Genomic DNA, 19547 nt, shown 5'->3' with positions numbered 1-19547 from the left:
CAACACCTGTTACAACCATCCAGAAGTGATAGTGCTTCTTGCATTCCTCAGTGTGTGGACCATGCTGTGGGGGGAAAATAACAGCAAAAACAAAACAAAAAACCCCAGGAAATTGTTAAGGAATAGGTCAATTCTCTGAGAGCCTCCATAGCTGTGGATTATATAACATCTGAAGGGTTTGCAGGGCAGCCTTTGCTGACACAGGTGTTGCTGACTGGGAACAAGATAAATTGGAGGCAGAGGGAAGAGGAGAGAGGTCAGACAATGCAACTGCCTCTCAGTCAGAGAAGTCAGAAAATGGCAACTGCCTCTCAGGCTTCTTGTATCATTCTCTTACAAGAGGAAATCCATTCTGGGTTGGATCTCCAGCAGCCACTGTCAGGTGGCTCCCATGTATTCCAGCATCTTTTTCCATGTATTCCAACAGCTTTCTAACTGGATGTTCATAAAGAATGTATGAATAAGGAATTTGGATCTTTGGAAGTAGTTCCCTAACAATTTCTACTTTAAAGGGATGGTTAGTGAAGGAAAAGAAAGGAACTAAACCTGAAATGAATTCAATTTACTCTTTTTCAGCAGCTTTACTAAAAAGTTTGGAATGAGAAAGAATTAGACTCTGAGAACATAAGGTTTAGAAGATGTCTTCAGATTTAATTTCCCTTACTTTCTTGAGAACAAGATATCCAGATTTGACTACCAATGAGCTAGATATTTCATTGTACAAAACGAGATATTACCAAAGTGGCTTATTTGAGGAAATTATACCCTCCAAACAATAAATATGTCAGGAGTCATAGGGGTAATTGTGTTAAATATTTTTTCCAGTGATTATTGTTAAACTTTAATCCAAGTTTTTAAAGTAAAACATAACAATTCAATTTCTCTTCCATATATTTTTAAAATAGGAGAAATTCTCAGCTATCTAAGATAGTTCACTTAAAGATTTTTTCCCCCCCTGAGGACAAAGGGAAAGAGATTGTTTCCTCCAAGTCTCTCATGTTTTATAATTCTCTGCTGTGTTCTTTTCCACTGCTTACAGACTTGTTCCAGCCTCCTAAATTCTAACAAACAAAAAGAAAACACTGTCATGACTTCAAGTTATCATACTATATCTCTCCTCAAACTGTTCTCTCAAAGGTCAGCAGTAACTTCTAACTTGCCAAATTTGATGGCTTTTTCTTTGGCATAATTCTTAACCTTCCTGCAGGATTTGACACTACTGACTGCCTTTTTATGGATGCTTTCTCTTTCTTTGACTTCTGAGACACTTCTCCTTCTTTCTTTACTCCTCACCTTTCTTTTTTTTTTTTTTGGACATCTTTCTTTATTGACTTACATTCCTCTTTCTGCCTCTTAATGAGTAAATATGCTACAAGATGCTATTCTTTTTATTCTGTTCTTCTCTCTAGCCTCTTAGAAACCTCATTTATTCTCATCATGTCAGTGATTAACATTTTACAAATTTTTTTCTAAATCATGGAAGGTAATATTGTATAGTGAAGAGAATCCTATATTGGAGTCAGAATCCCTGAGTTAAATCCTGATGTTTACATTTGTAACTACTATAAATTTGAGCAAATCATTTAACTTTACTGAATCTCATTTTTTTCTGTAAATTGAGATGATGAAACTAAATGATATTTAAATATTTGAATGTATGATAGATTAAATCTCTATATAAAGATTTCAATCTGTATCTAGAAATCATTGATAACTTGGAGAGCAATTTCAATTTGGTGATGAAGTCAGAATCCAGATTGTAAGGGTTGAGGACTGAATTAAAGAAGATTGAAAGAAATCAGAAAATAAGTAGCTTTTTTCATGGAGTTTGAGAAAGGATTGAGAAATATAGGGGATAGTAGACTTTAGTGAATGTGTTTTGATAGAAAATTTGAAGAATTAAAAGAGACGATGATGGGGAGAAATCTGCTAGAGAAAAGTGGAGAGGATTAGAGAAAGTACATATGTCAAGATGATGTCCTCAAGAAGGACAATAACTACCTTATCAGAACCTGGGGGAACAGATGATTTGAAAAAGTTTTCAGTAAAGAGGGAATTTATGTAGAAAAATTTAAATTTCTCAGTAAAGTAAGAGACAAACTACTTACCTAATTGAGAGGTTAACATAAAGATATAGATTTGAGTAGGTAAGAGAAGATCTAGAATATTTTCTGTGATTAGTGATATAAGGAATCAATTATGGAAAAACAAAAGGATTGTCTTGCTGTACATTGGATAGCATGGATTTGTAATATATCCAGTTAGCATAGCTGTGAACCTTCTTCCAGCTGTGTTCAATGGCTCACAAGTAGGAGTAAAGAAGCCAATGGAAGAAGTAATACAGGACAAAAGAAAAGTTGATAAGACAAGGGAGTAAAGGATATGAAAGAAGATAGTTTATATTTGAAATATTTCACTATTGGATAGGAATTGGAGAAGGAAATTGAAGTCGAAGAAGAGCATGTTTCACTGAAGAGGAAAAGTAAATTTAGGAGAACTAATGGGAATCTATCATACTGTTTATAGAAAAAAATTGAGATGCAGTGGAGTTAAATGATTTATTCAAGTTTATAGTGGTTACAAACATAAGCACCAGGATTTTAACTTGGGGATTCTGACTCCAATATAGTATTCTCTCCACCATACAATATGGTGGAGATGGACAATGATGGAATAGGTGAAATGATAGAGGGTTAATCAGGAAAGTATTATCAGAGTTTATCATTGGAGAAGTAGAGAGATTGTAAATGATTATGGGACTTAATATGTGGTTACCACTATGTCTGGCTAAAACAAAATGCAGGAATAGATTAATTTAAGGAAATCGAAGGACTGAGATATTAGAAAGTTTGAGAGAGCACCTATGTTCCCTAGCATAAGATCTGGGGAGGGAAGGAAGATAATGATAAACAGAGAACTAGAAAAAGGAGAGAGTTCATTATAATAGAAGCACAATAATTTGAATTTAACTTTGATGAAGGAAAAGTTGTTTTCACTTAGTTGCATTATCCCATTTTATTTTCAATTCAACAAGCCCTCAGAAACTTAGATAGCTTGGGAAAGTAAGGCTTGCCACAGAGATAGACTTTTTTTTTTTGGAGTAATCTTTCTTAGAGATCCTGGCCTAGAGAATAATCATCACTTTTTTCCCCCTGAGACAATTGGGGTTAAGTGACTTGCCCAGAGTCACACAGCTAGAAAGTGTTAAGTGTTTGAGACCAGATTTGTCAACTCAGGTCCTCCTGACTTCAGGGCTGGTGTTCTATCCACTGCATCATTTAGCTGCCCCCTGTAATAATCTTTCTCAATTTCATCATCTTTTGAGATGACAACTGAATTTGTAGCTGAGCACAGATAGAAAGCTCTTGAGCATATAATTAAAACACTAAGATTGCCAGGAAAATTGTTTTTTTTTTTCCAAAGGAATAATTATTAGGAAAACAAAATCTTGTAAATAAGAAATATAAAAGACATGATTGGTCATCTAATTTCTTGTATATTTATTTAGGCTTACTTCTTTCTCTGGAGACCTCAGGGTTCCATCAGGGTGAGTTTTCAATCCTTGAAGTGGTGTAAATTCTACCTTACTCCTTGAAAGACTGTTGTGTAAGGGGTCTTTTCTCAGAGTTTTCCCTTATATAATAAAAATTTGAAGGTTCTCTTTTCCCTTATGCCAGCTCCCCTAGGTTCATTTTTCCCTCAAACTGTGCATCTTGACTTATACTGGTTGCTTCCTGATCTGACTTTGATATAGTAATCGCTACTCTGTAGATGTATCTTCTTCAGTTCTTCCATAGTTTCTGAAGCCATAGATCTCTGTCCCACTAATTACTTCTGTTATTCTACTTTCAAAAAGTTGATGTTGGCTATTACCAAGTTCCCTAAACAAAAAAATAAATAAATAAAAAACAAAAAACAAAACAAAACAAAACAAAACAAAACAAAAAAAAAAAAAACAAAGTCCAAGGGAAAAGTCAATTCAAGGAAAATGAATGAGAAGCCAATTTCAAATACAGCAAATTGCAAGAGTCATTTTAAGTTCTTTTGGTGTGTTGAATTTTTGCTTAAATATTGCTTAAAACATTGAGTTAGGGTTACCTATCTCTGAATTATCAGATAACAAAGGAGAACCTCAGTGAAGCTTTAGCCTTCATTTCCATAGCTATAACTAGCTCCTTTTCTTCTGTTAGCTCAAATCAATCTCCATCTCAGGGCACTATCAGATTTTTCATATTTAATTTTTCTAAATGTTTTCCTTTTATAATATTCTCATACTGATAATAATTCTTGAAAATCAATCTGATGATCTCTATAATGCACCTTGGAAGCAGCAGTTAATATTGTTATTTCAAATTAATATGTGTAAATTGATGAGGTCTTAATAGACTATTCATTGTTGTCAATTGATTTATATTCATTTTCTATCCTATTGATTTTTATTTGGTTTCTTAAGCATTATTTGTTTTCTAAACCACTTCCATTTTAATATTATTAAAAACTATTTTTTTTGTATCCTGAATACCATTAAATAAGATTGGCCCAATCCTTGATCTTTGTGACTACCTGCTAAAAGACTTTTCCAAGTAGATTAATTACCATCTAATTTTTTGTTATACTCTCTGTCTGTTCTCAATCCATGTGATTCTGTTTGTATCCAAGACAATTAGAACTAATTTTGCAAGTAAAAGTTCATGACATGCTGTTTCGAATGCTTCACTGGAGTCCAAATAAATGACGTCTGTTATATCCCTTCATCCACTAACTTTGTAATTCTACGAAAAAAATGTGATGTGAGTTTGGCCTGATTTATTCACTACTAACCCATGTTGCTTATGGCTTAAAATTCCATTGTCTTCCAAATGCTTATAGAATGTTTCTAATATTGGTCCTATTATTACATTTTGCATTGATATATGTGCATGTAAATACATTATTTGTGTGATGTTGGTCATGTTTACTAAACAGGGAAATGCTTGAAGTAAACTTGTGAAATATGGATATTGAGTTTCTTTGGATAGTGCTGTTTGGAGGATGTTTTGTCTTTTATCAGTCTACTAAGATTTTTTATTAAAATAATCCTGGAAATTAATAATCCTGTCAATAAATTCCTCTTATATATTGTTAGTATTAATTTTCAATTGTAACCAGACTAATTAATGGGCTTAGTTAGAAAGGATCTTAAAAGACATTGAGTCCAACTCTATCATTTAACTAATGAGAAAATTGAGGCATAGTAATGAAGCTAATTACCCAATATCAAACAGGTAGTATATCATAGAGAAAGGATTTGAACCCAGGATTTTCTTACTCTAAGTTCAGTGCTCTACCTATTACTATATTATGCCTATAAATGAGGAAAAGACAACTTCAATTATAGAGTATTGTTAAAGAAATGCAATTTTGTTACTTTAAAGTATTTCTTCATTGGGACTTCATTAACATAAATGACTCTTTCAGATTAAGGTTCCAGATTTATGTTTCCTTATGTACTGTAATGACCGTGTATTTAAAATCAGCTGGAGTCAGGAATTCAGGTTAAGGGGAAAATCTTCAATATTTATTGAAGTGAAGACCTCAGTGCATCAACTCAAGCCTCAGCCCATTACAATGTACAAATACTTCAGCAGGTACATATACCTTTAGCAATTGAGAATTATTCTTCTATTTTGAATCACTTAATTACAGCCTTAAACTGCTGAAAAAAAATCACATGATTAATTTAAGCGCCTTTGAAAGTCATTGGATGAACTATACTATTGTTGCATGGAAAGTATATTAAGATTGTTTGAGGAAACACTCCTGGTTTTAAAATAGCAAACGAGTTTGGATCTCAGGACTTCAAGCATCTGCTAGCTTTATAGGAAGCTTCCAGTCAAGCCCCTGAAAGGAAATCTCCTTATTCTGACTGGCTGTCTTTCATCCTCCATCTCCTGCTGTTCAGTACATCTCCTAAGGTAAAGTCTTGAGGTCCCTGGCAGGGGAAGCTTTCATCTCCCCAGAGTGATCTTTCCCTGTGCAAGGACTGTACACTTGTTGTTTTCATCATCTGATCTTCAGGTAAGAAGAGATCTAAAACCTTCCTCTGACCAGATACACTCCTCCTTCTCTCTCCTTATTGAAAGCCTATTCCTTGAATGGAGGTGACAAGGCATATTCCATATGCTCCAAACTAGAGTATTCTCCCCTATATTGGGAATTTAACACTGCCTGCTCCTGTCAGATCTTCAGCCTCAGGGGGAAAATTTTCACAGCTTCTTCTACCCAGGCTTCTGCTAACTGAGATGTAGAAAACCTTCAGTGGAAAGAAAAGAAAAGTTCTTTGATCTCAGGCTTTCATCTCCTGTTACTATTACTATTCTTTAAGGAAAGAAGAATAAAGTTAGTAAAGAACAGGAATTCATTGTCTTGTTGGACTGGTTCAATTCCTACTTCCTGCTGTTTTTTTTTCTCTCAGCCCTCAAAGGCAAGTATTGAAGGAAGACCTTCCATCTGACCATATACTTACTATTTTATTTTATCTTGCCTCTAGCCCAATTTCCAACATTCTTGTGAAAAAGAGGGTCATTTTCCACTCAATGATAAAAATTCTCACACCCTACACAACCCAAGGTTCTGAATACCTGTATATCATCATCCAAATTCCATTTTTCAGTCTCTTCATCCAATTCTTTATTTACATTCCTCTCAATGTTTCTATACCAGTGTTCCAAACAAATGTCACCCCTTCCATTGTGCACTCTGGAATGCCTATTCCATGAGCAACAAACTTGTTTTTCCCAAACTTTTTCCTCTTCTACTCCTGTCCACTAATTATTACTGAAAACTGGCTCCTTTTTGTTACACAACCTCTCTGACATCCTTTCCAGTACTGGCTGAATCTCCAATTCAATTATTCCTTCCCCCTTATTACTACTTCTAGGTTGTCTGCAACCTCATCCTCAGTAGCCTCTCCTCCTTTAAGAGTTATGCTATTTATATTTACCACACAATAAAAATCCCAGTAGCTATTGTCTATAGACTTCCAGGTCCTTCTACCTCCTTCCTCAAAAAATGTGGTACATGACTCATGATTTTTCTTCCTTTTCAATTCTTGCCTTCATATTAGAATTCAACATATATTTTGACTCTCCTTTGAACTACAACTACTCAATTACTCAATCTATTAATGTCCCATGACCTATTGTTCTATTTTACTTCAGCTCCATGCAACGATGCTTATACTCTTGATCTCAACATCTCTCACAAATATATCATCTCGGGGTAGCAAGGTGGCGAAGTGGATAGAGCACCAGCTCTGAATTCAGGAGGACCTAAGTTCAAATCTGGTTTCAGATATTTAATACTTCCTAGCTGTGTGATCCTGGGCAAGTCACCTAACCCCAATTGACTCAGGAAAAAAAAATACCTCTATATTCAAGAATTTCAAAATTCCCTTATCTAAGCATAAAGTATTGACTTTTTACATCTCTATTTGCCTTCCTTTATTATACATCACTCTTTACCTGCACCATGATCTCTAATCCCTTGATTCCTTAATTCTTTGTCAGATCACCCCCTTTTCCCCCCTCGCCCCTTGCACTAGTCAATCTGTCATCTTTTCCTCATCTTGATCCCCTGGTAAACCAATTCAATTCTACACTATCCTCATCTGTTGAGTTCCTAGATACCTTATTACTTGGATGATAGTGTCCTGATAAGCCTCAGCTTAGGATAAATCTAGCCATTTACCACTTTCACTCCTACACACATGTTGCTTAATGAAAGTGAAAAGAATCAAGCAACCATTCTGACTAGGTATATTAGAAATGTATATTAAATAACTTTTATTGGATCTTCATGTCTGCTAGGCAATCCTACTATAATTACCTTATCAACTCCCTATTTTATTTCCCATAGCAGATCTTTCAAATTTTTTCATCCCTCCTCGATTCTTCTATGGAATTCTTTGTTTCCAACCTCTTGGTTGAAAACTTTTCTTCATACTTTACAGAAAAAAAAATTGAATCAATTTTCCTTGAGCTCTTTCTCCTCCTCTCTTCCTCATCTCATATCATTCATATGTTTTCTGCCACTATTTCCTTCTTCACTCATTGTCTCATCTGACAAGAAGGCTTTTCTTCTTACCAAGGCTACACCTTTACCTGTTCAAGCAATCCTATTCTTTCTTTTTTTTTTCAATGGATTGACCCTTCTATCATTCTCAGTTATTTTCAATCTTTCAGTGTTCCTGATCAATAACCATAAACATGTCTATGTCTCCTTCATCCTGAAAAAAAACTCTAGTTGATTCTTTCATTCATATTATCAATTTATATTTTTTCTACCCTTTGTATCTAAATTCCTCAAAAAGGTCATCTACAATAAATGTCTAAGTTTTTTTTCTCTCTTCTCTTCTTAATCCTTTATGATTCATCTTCTAATTTTATTATTCCATGAAAACTGCTCTCTCCAAAGTTAACAATGATCTCTTAGTTGGAAAATCCAATGACATTTCCTCTATTCTCATTCTTTCATACTTCTCATATGGCTTATTCTCTTTTTCTTGATATTCTCTTCTCTTTGATATTGGGACTCTGTTCTCTCCTGATTTTCTTGCTACCTCTTGAACTGCTTCTTTTCAGTCTTCTTTAGTGGATCTTTATCTAGATCACACCTTCTAACCATGTATACCCTTCTCTTCTCTGATATTGCCATCACTCTTGTACTAGTCTTCATCACCATAAATCTGGGCTATTTCAATAGTCTATTGGTGAAGCGAAAGAACTCTGGGAGATGATAAGAACCATTACATTGACTTCCTAATCCCTATATTTTTGCCTGCCTGCATTTTTTATTTCTTTCACAATATTTCAGAGTCCAATTCTTTTTGTACAGCAAAATAATGATTTGGTCATGTATACTTATTTTCTATTTAACTTATACTTTAATATATTTAACATGTATTGGTCATCCTGCAATCTAGGGGGGGATATGGGGGGAAAGAGGGGAAAAATTGGAACAAAAAGTTTGGCAATTGTCAATGCTGTAAAATTACACATGCATATAATTTGTAAATAAAAAGCTATTTAAAAAATAATCTATTATTGAGTCTGTCTACTTCATCTCTCCACTTCAATCTATATTTCAGTTGGTCACCAAAATTCCATAAAGAACAGGTCAGATGATATCAGCCCCCCAACTTAATAAACTCAGAACCATAACACCTCCAGGATGAAATAAAAATGTTCTGTTTGCAATTCAAAGTCCTTGAAAGTACACTCTTACCCTATACACATACACACACTCACCATCACCATCACCATCACCATCACCATCACCATCACCATCACCATCACCATCACCCCCTCCTTCTCTCCCCATCATCATTTCAATCCTCACAATATCCATAAGATAGCAATGGTCTCTATCAGCATCTCAATTAGGAGCCAAGGATAGCTTGGTAACTAGGTTGTACAGTGGTTAGATTACTGGACCTGGAGTCAAGAAGACCCAAGTTCAAATCCAACATCAGACACTTAACTATGTGTTTCTGGGCAAATCATTAAACCCTGTTTGTTCCAGTTTCTTCATCTATCAGATGATCTAGAGAAGAAAATAGTAATGCACTCCAGTATCTGTTCCAAGAAAACCTCAAATGGGGTCAGGAAGAGAAGGACATGATTAAAACAACTGAATAACAGCAAAAAATTAGATTGGGCATAATAAGGAACATCAGATTTAAGGCTCTACACAGAACAAAGCAAAAAAAAAAAAAAAACTACACTATGCTCAAGGAGAATATCTTGAAAATTTCAGCAAAATTAAAAAAAAAAAGATTTTTAGTTAGTTCTTTGTCACATGTCCTTTAAACTTGAGATGATATTCTGCTGCACTATATGTATTGTTTTATATTTGTGTGCAGTTTGTATCAACTTTATCACCTTAGAAAATACCTTTTTCAAAAATAAGGATTGACTAAATGTGGTCAAAGCACTAAATTTGGCCAAACATTTTTTTTGAATGTGGCTTGAAAGCTAAGAATATTTTGTTTTGTTTTACATTTTTAAATATAATAAAAACTTTAAAAGTGATTTTTAAAATCTTCTTTGCTTATGTGTCATAGAAAAGACTTTGTCCCTTATCCTAGCCTGTTGGCTGCAGTTTATTGTCCCCTGTTCTAAAAGTTTACTCCAGCAAAGTAATTGATAATTTTTTGGGAAAACACTCTAATAGGAGCTCATGAGCTAGAAAGATATCACTAATTCCCTTTGGATTGTCCTGTGGGACCATAAATGGATATAGTAGCTATATTCTGGGAACCAGATATTTTACTCATGATTTGGAAGAGTAACTCCAGAACATGTTCCATTTGCATAATGACCAAAAAGTTAATATATTCTTGAAATACTTGAACTCTATCCAGATTGCTATTCTTGTGGTAAATGAAAACAATCAAGCAAACATTACAAAGCTGAAGTTTAATAGAAAGGTTATTCTTAGATGTTCTTCAAAGAGGAAAATAAAGAAAATTTCAAAATTAGATCATCTTATACTCAAGAAGAAACATTATTTCATGGGTCAACATAGAAAATTAGGATGATCAAGTATACTATGAAATCATGTTTTTCCTTGGTAATGGGAAGTTCCAGTTCATGTGGGAATGTCTTACACCATTATATATTGTGACTCTTTTATGCATTTTAATCTTGTTAAATTCTCAATTGTATTGTCTTATAAATCTTCCATAAAGGATGCACTAAATATGCCAGAAGTTTTCTTCTAGATCTTTAACATTCTCTGGGTACCAGCTGAGCAGACTATCCAACTATTTTTTCTGCCTTTCCCTATATGATTAATTCATTTCCTTTTCTGAACATTCATTTTGGATATTATTCTCAGTGAGTCTAAACCTGTGAATTATGGAAAAAATAGTCTAAGACTAATCATATTACCAATTATAATATGATGATTAGTGCAAAAGATAATATTCATAATATTCATATTCATAAAAGCAGGTGAAACAGACTTGTAACAAGATAAGAAGCTAGCATACAAATAGCCTATAAAATGAGATACTAAATAAAGTAGGAGAAGGTATTTCTTGCCAAGTTAAATATATATATTTTAATAAAGCAGGGAAAAATCATACAGTATGAGAAAGTATGGGACTAGCTAGCTATACTTTTAAAGGGAGGATATGTTCTAATAAAGTCCAAAATCTATTTTATTGTCACAGATTTTGCAAATCTTTTCCATTTTTTTCTTGTTTGTAGTATTTTTCCATTTTTATTGTTGAGTATCTTTCTGCATAAAATTTTACAAATGAATTTTATTGTTAAGTATTTTTCTGCATAAACTTTTATAGATGAGTTAATGAGAATTTGAGTTGAATTTGTTGAAGCATCTCTTTATATTTGGAAGGTTTATTAAAGATTGAAAACTAAGGCAACTTTATAAATTCTTTGAATCTTCTTGTAGCAATTAATTTATATTAATTTTACTTAGATAAAATTATTATAGTATATCATTTCTGTTGTTGATTTCCCATTATTTGAAAATTTTAATGATCTATTTAATTCTGGGTTAATATTTTTAAAATTTTTTAACTCAATAGGTACCAAATAAAATGGAATACATAATACATGCTACAATTCAAAAGCATTGTACATGCAATTGTAGATATCTATTATATTTGCTTTTCCTTTAAATATAAAAAAAACATTCAATATGTAACTTTCCAAAGCTACCCTAGTTTGAAATTCTATCATTTTGCATATTAAAACATGCTGAAGGTGACACAAAAATTAGAATATTAAAGACCTGACTTACAAGTTATCTAAAAAAGAATATAGCTATGATATGAATTACAAGCAAGAATGTAATTCAATAAAACACTCTTTCAAATATATCTCCCATTCATATATCAAAATTATTCAGAAGTCCCTGAATACCATATCATCAGAAATAATGCTGTTAAATAACAATCTGATTATAAATAGGAAGATATATGCTCCCTTCAAATATTTGCAACTGTAATAGAGACCAATGTAAATTCCAGGTAAAGGAAGAATTCTCTGCAGATGGTGAAATTCTCCAATATTACTATTTGGAGATAATCTTGATTTCACTGAGCATCAAGACATTATAGCACCTGCCAGAAGAGAGATATAATCACTCAAAAAATTTTGAATTATCTAGCTATTCAACGATGAATGCCATTGCCAATCTTTCTTTATACATATGAATGTATAAAGAATTTTAAAAACTTATTCAAAAGTATATATTTCTGTGGATAGACAACAGAAATGGACACTGGGCTGACACCAGATATGAAATTTCCCCTTATTACTGCTTTAGCTGCATCCCACAAATTTTGGTATGATGTCTCATCGTTGTTATTATCGAGTGAAATTATTAATTGTGTCTATAATTTGCTGTTTCACCCAATCATTCTTTAAGATGAGATTATTTAGTTTCCAATTACTTTTTGGTCTATTTACTCCTAACTTTTTGTTGAATGTAGTTTTTATTGCATCATGATCTGAAAAGAAAGCATTTACTATTTCTGCCTTCCTGCATTTAATTTTGAGGTCTTTATGTCCTAATACATGGTCAATTTTTGTATAAGTTCTATGAACTGCTGAGAGGAAAATATACTCCTTCCGGTCACCATTCAGTTTTCTCCAAAGATCTATCATATCTAATTTTTCTAATATTCTATTTACCTCTTCAATTTCTTTCTTATTTGTTTTGTGGTTTGATTTATCTAATTCTGAGAATGCAAGATTGAGATCTCCCACTATTATAGTTTTGCTGTCTATTTCTTCTTGCAACTTTCTTAACTTCTCCTTTAGGAAGTTAGATGCTATACCACTTGGTGCATATATGTTTAGTATTGAAATAGCTTCATTGTCTATAGTACCCTTTAGCAAGATATAATTTCCTTCCTTATCTCTTTTGATTAGATCAATTTTTGCTTTTGCTTGATCTGAGATAAGGATGGCTATCTCTGCTTTTTTGACTTTACCTGAAGCATAATAGATTCTGCTCTAGCCATCTACCTTTACTCTGTATGTATCTCCCTGCTTTAAATGTGTTTCCTGTAAACAACATATTGTAGGGTTCTGACTTTTGATCCAGTTTGCTATCTGCCTCTGCTTTCTGGGAAAGTTCATCCTATTCACATTTATGATTAAAATTACTAATTATGTATTTCCTGCCATCCTAATATCTCCAGATTATGCTTTTCTTTTTCTTGCCTCCTCCCCTTACTCCCTTCCTTAGTATTAAACCTATGGGTCCCACTTGCATCACACAGCTCTCCCTCTTTAGGATCCCTCCCTCCTCCCTTTGAATCCTTTCCCCTTTCTTATACTCTTCCCTTATTACTTTTTTTTCCTTTTCCCTTTTCTTCTCCCACTTTTTAATGAGGTAAGAGAAGATTCTCTGTAAAACAAACATGTTAGTTATTTTCTCTTTGAGCCAACTCTAATGAGAGTAAGATTCATGCAATGTTCTTCCCCCTTTCTAAGTTCCCTCAGATTTCCTTTGCCTCATCATGGGATGTAGTTTCCCTCTTTTTATCTCTCCTTTTCCCTTTTTCTGACACTATCCCCTTACATTTCTACTTCCCTTTTTAAAAATGTTATATCAGTAAAATCAAATTATACATGTGGTCTTTATGTATATCCATGACAGAAATACAGTTCTCAAGAGTTCCTTTCTGAAACCAGATATGAAAAGAAGACTAGGCAGAATTGCTTTGGAGAAAGTACAAAGCATTTTTGTTAACTCTAAGCACAAGCATATACTTCAAACTTGTTATTAGTGTTACTATATAGCTACAAAGTCTGAAACACCAAGTCTGATTAAGAGCTAAGATGAGCATTACATAAAAGTCGATGGAAAAACTCATGTGGATGTGATGATGCTGCAATATATAATAAATAAGGAACTGCAAAGGAGCATAGGATTATATGATGCCATCAAAAATTGAAGAGATGGGGACCTAGTAATGATACAAGAGCAAAGAATGACTGGGAGCACCTTCAGATGTAATTTCACAGGGTAAAATGTCGGGATGACATATGTAGAATTCTACAAGATGAATAGACAAGGATTGAGATCAGCATCATTGAAAAGTACTCCAACAACAATAAGATCATGGATGCACTGGGATATTGAATATAGAAATAGCTATTTTTTTTAAAGCTTAATTTTTTTGTTATATTTTCAAAACTTACATGTAATAAATACATTTTGCTATTTCTAATCTTTTAAATCGTGAAATAATAATTAACTCACATTCTACCCTTCAATTTTTATTTTTATTTTTTTGCTGAGGCAATTGGGGTTAAGTGACTTGCCCAGAGTCACACAGCTAGGAAGTGTTAAGTGTCTGAGGTCAGATTTGAACTCAGGTCCTCCTGACTTCAGGGTTGGTACTCTATCCACTGCGCCACCTAGCTGCCCCTACTCTTCAATTTTTAAAAGGAAAATTAATAAGCACTTCATCTACCAGATTCACTTTGGAATTTCTGATTTGAAATGCTTTACTTTTGAACATTATAATTATTTACTATATTTAAAATTCCATGTTAGGGTTTAATTGTGAGGGGACCCATCACTAAATTCTGAAAAGAATTATATTTAATTGCTCTGTCTGATTGCTTTGGGTAGTAGGAGGAAACGCTCCAAGAAAGAGGGAACAAGTTTGATTTTTTTCAATCAAATAGCTAATTTCTGAAAATTCTGTGAAATCATAAATGAGAAACAGTGAGCAACTCTAGTGAGTTCTAATATTTCTGATGTTGACCAGCTGGGATATAATAGTGAAACCACAGATATAAAAATGAAAATTGTATTTTAAATGAAAACTAATAATTTTAGAACTTAATAATGGAAAAAAGTTGTGATTCCCATAGAATTTTGCTTATTGACAATGTTTATTTATTTATTGGTTTTAATGAAAACACATTCAAAAGATGCCCTCAATCTTAATCAGTCCTTACTATGCAAATTCTTTAGTTTTTGATGATTAAAGCTAATGGTGATTTTCTGGTATTTTTATCTTCCTGTTTCTCTTAAGGTTTCTCTATTTCTTTCTCAATTTTATTCTCTTTCCCTCTCTTTCTCTCTGTCTCTGTCTATTGGTCTGTCTGTCTCTCTTTGTTGCATAAGAAAATTAGGTGGTACTACATAGCCTAGAGAAAATTGAATCATCAGTTTTTGGATTAAGAATCCACATTAAGTGTATTTCAAGTACATTTTTAAAATTTAAAATATATTATTTTCTAAGAAAAAATTAGGATAATGTTCACAATAAGAACATTTAAATTTAGATCAGTGATGGTAAGTTGATCAAGTGTCCAGATGTTGAGAAGGACCATATCATCTTAAATCAGTTTGCTTATGTCATCCAATATATACATTTTCTTGTTAGAAGATCTACTTTAATAAATAAAATACTAGATCTATAACCTGTCATCTTCATGAAGCAATGCCTAATCCCTCCTAAAGAAGGTAATTTCTCTAATGTGAAATTTCTCTTAGTCTGTTTAAGTTTCTTAGTCTATCTTACTTCATATTCCTCTTAATAACGGACTTATTTGTACAAGTGACTTAATATCCCTACAGGATTGTAAACTCTTTGAGCACACAGACTACTTATTTTCATCTTTGTATCAACAGCACATTATACAGTGCCTTGCTTTTGAAAAATATCTAATGAATTGAATTTGGTCATTAGAAAAGACTTTGCTTTTGAAATAATTCTACTTGTTCGATATCAAAACATTAGAAATAGAAAAGAATGATAGTATAGTGTTCTGGGGGAGATTCATGAGTTTGGATTTAGAAGATCTTACTTTGAATCTTTTCCCTAATTTTGTGACCATGGGGTCACAAAGATAATGATGACCAACATTGAGTAAGTAAAATACATCATCTGCAAGATCCCAAATCAATAAAATTACATGTCCAGTCCATATACCTAAAATAGGAATCATAGAATCTTGGACTTGTAGGGAAATATCAGCTTAGAACTCAAATATACTTGTTTTTGTCTAGTTGAATGAGCTTGTATTTATAACATCTCAAAGTGTGGTTCTATCTATGACTTATCCAAAAGTATTGTTCTATAAACTTTAAATCACTATGTTAATTTGAGTTATTACCATCATTCCTCTAAAATTTTGTTCTGGAGTCTCATTTTTTTTTTTGAAAGATGATCCTCGTTTTATGAAGTCTTTGCCAATATAATACCAAACTCAGACTCTGATTATGTTTCCTACCTAGGGGAAACATAAGTGAGGTGATAAGCCATATATTTATGGTATGACTCAATCTAGTTAAATTCTTATAAGTACATCATTGAGGTGGACACAGAGTCTCTTTCCCTAATGTAACATTTGTATGATCACAAGCAAACTGAATTTTTCATGAGTTAGCTGCTGAATTTTGTATAAATGAAAAAGGTACCCACAAACCTCAATTCCTTAAAAAAAAACTTTATTATTATTATTAAGCCTTATTATTTTCCTCAGCAAAGCTTTGCTATAGTGCTTCGCTGTGGTATAGAGATAATCCTAGTTTCTTGAAGGCCAACAGAGCACCATCTCTAGCAAGTCCTACCAAGCTGAAAAGACCTGTAGATAGGTTTAGTAGGTCTTGAGAATTGAGCCTGAAAAATAAATTATCTAAGTCTGAGTGGACTTATCATCATTTGGAGTTGAAGCTTATAGTCCTAAAGAGTAACTTAAGAAAAGCTATGGAGTTATGAAATATAATCTGCATCAATAAAGAAAACATCTACAATAATGAAATTATAGTTTTATTATTATTATTGTGAATGCAGATTTTGTTTTTTCCCAAAATGTATATGCAATTCAAATATCCAGTTCATTTGTGGAGATACAAACAGGTATATTTTTATATTTATCTTTATCCCCGTCAAAATTTCAAAACCAGAAAGTTTTCATTATTAGCATACCTATTTAGGACATAGCTTCCCTATTTAGGACATAAGATGTTTACATTGCTTTGACCATAAGAAAAACAGCATACTAAATTGTGGTTAGGAAAATCATTGAGCAATCTCATAACAACATAGGATTTTAAAGGAGAAAATACACTTCCATTAAGAAACACCTAAGGAAGTTTGATATTGAAAGAAATCTAGTGGGAAATTTGCTTTGTTTTCTAGCTTTTTTATTTAGGAACTGTAGAGGGAAAGTATCATGAAGATCAAAACTTCTACTTTTAATTTTGAGTTAAAATCAAGTGTATGGACTGAAGTAGTCACATAAAGAAATCGTCTAGGGAGAAACTTCTATTTTATAGTTGCAGGCCATGTTTCTCTCTTTACAAATTTTTTCTTTACATTACAAATAATTTCTCTCTAGAATTTTGGGCTACAGGAGGTATTATATTGTATTAGGATACAACACTATTTTATTTTACATATAGTGGGCTTGGTCATTCTGCACCATTCTTTTTGAATAGTCATCAGTAGTATGAAAAAAGTGAACAACTAAGAAAAGCTTTCCCTCTAAAAAATGAATTATTTAGACAACATAATCCAAAGTTGTTTTCAATTAGTACTTGATGAAATATACAAAGATAGATATGCTACATTAATTAAACACCTTTACAAAATTCATTCGTAGATTTGCTAGAGTTATCATCTCTCCTCTGAATATGACCTGTTTCTATAGCCTAGATCTAAGGAGAAAGAAAAAAGCAATGGAATTTGGCAATGACATGATTGTATCATGGTGATGTCATGGTGATGACAAGTAGATCAAAAATCCCAGATCATTCCAATTTTTCCATTTATATGTGAATCATCATCTTTCTTCGATATACCTAGAAAAATGCCTAAAAAGAATTTCAGATGAAATTTGAGACAACAATTAACAAAGCTGTTTATTATCATTTGTATCTTGTTTCAACAAGACATTCTTTAGACCATTAAGATGCTACTTTAAGCCAACAACAGTAGGAAAAACACAACTTTTTCATGGTGTATAACTGCCAAAGTTTATGCTTAAATTATTATTGACTGTTATTTATCTTTGGTTCATTTTTTTTGGCTTTCCAGAAAATTCTCTAATTGACAATATGAAAATTTCAACTATTTTATCCAAGATAAATGATTTCTCTATCAATTTCTTTCTTTTTTCTTTTTTTCTTATGCATTCCATGTCCTAACATAATTCTATGTATGTGTATATGACAAAAATCCTAATTACAATATACGTATACATAAGGATCAAATCTAAGGATTCCAAATACAGTTTAGAACAAGAAAGAATTAGAATGAGATATCTCAAAGTTATATTGTCTTATATGTAAGCTAACAAAAGATTGTCCTCTATGAGTGTTCTTAAGCACTTGTCCAAATGTTCTCTTTTGTTTTGTTTTCCCTTTCTTCATAAGTCTGTATCAATTTGCTGGCACATAATAAGTACTTAAATGCTTATTGACTGATTAGTTGATTGTCTATTCATAATACTAGGATGATGTAAAAAAATTATATCACAGATTTAAGTTTTAAGTTATTAAAGTAGGACAAAAGAATAAATTATTTCACTCTTATCTTTTCCATCCTGAAGATTTATCTTATAGGGTTAAGATAATAACTCAACATAATTGGTTTACTTAACTATTTTATTCTTTAAATCCTAAAACTTCCCCTATAACTTCTAAAATGGAAATAGGGAAAGTGGAAAGAGAGAGGCAAAGGAAGAGAGAGACAGAAATAGAGACAGAAAAACAAAGACAGAGACAGACAGAGAGAGAGACCTACAAACAGAGAGAGAGACAGACAGACAGAGACAGACAGACAGAGACAGACAGGCAAAGGCAGAGACAGACAAGCAGAGGCAGAGACACAGGCAGAGACAGAGACAGACAGAAGCAGAGACATAGACAGAGACAGACAGACAGACAGACAGAGACAGAGTTAGAGAAACAGACAGAGACAGAGGCAGATAGACAGAGACAGACAGACAGACAGAGACAGAGACAGACAGAGGCACAGACAGAGACAGAGATAGACAGACAGAGCAGAGACAGAGACAGACAGACAGAGGCAGAGATAGAGGCAGACAGAGAGACAGAGGCAGAGACAGAGACAGATAGAGGCAGAGACAGAGACAGAGATAGAGACAGAGACAGACAGAGAGACAGAGGCAGAGACAGAGACAGAGATAGACAGAGGCAGAGACAGGCAGAGACAGAGGCAGAGGCAGAAACAGAGACAGGCAGAGATAGAGACAGAGACAGACAGAGGCAGAGACAGAGACAGACAGACAGAGAGACAGACAGACAATCAGAGAGAAAGAGAGAGAGAATCAGAGAGAGGACTGTAAGCATAAAAAAGACCAAATAGAGTCCAAAAAGAAGAAAGTTCTCCCAGAAGAAAGCAAAATGAAAACAGATGCAGTGTCATCCTACATTATGTTAGCTCGTGCATGGGTCTTGCTAAAGAACAGACATTCAATCTGTTTTGAATTATTTGTCACTTGGCTCCTTTATATTTCCATGCCCTATTTTGCATTTTGCTC

Source organism: Antechinus flavipes, chromosome 1 (assembly GCF_016432865.1).
Source record: "Antechinus flavipes isolate AdamAnt ecotype Samford, QLD, Australia chromosome 1, AdamAnt_v2, whole genome shotgun sequence".
Classification (NCBI taxonomy): Eukaryota; Metazoa; Chordata; class Mammalia; order Dasyuromorphia; family Dasyuridae; genus Antechinus; species Antechinus flavipes.
Note: the sequence above shows the minus strand (reverse complement) of the source record.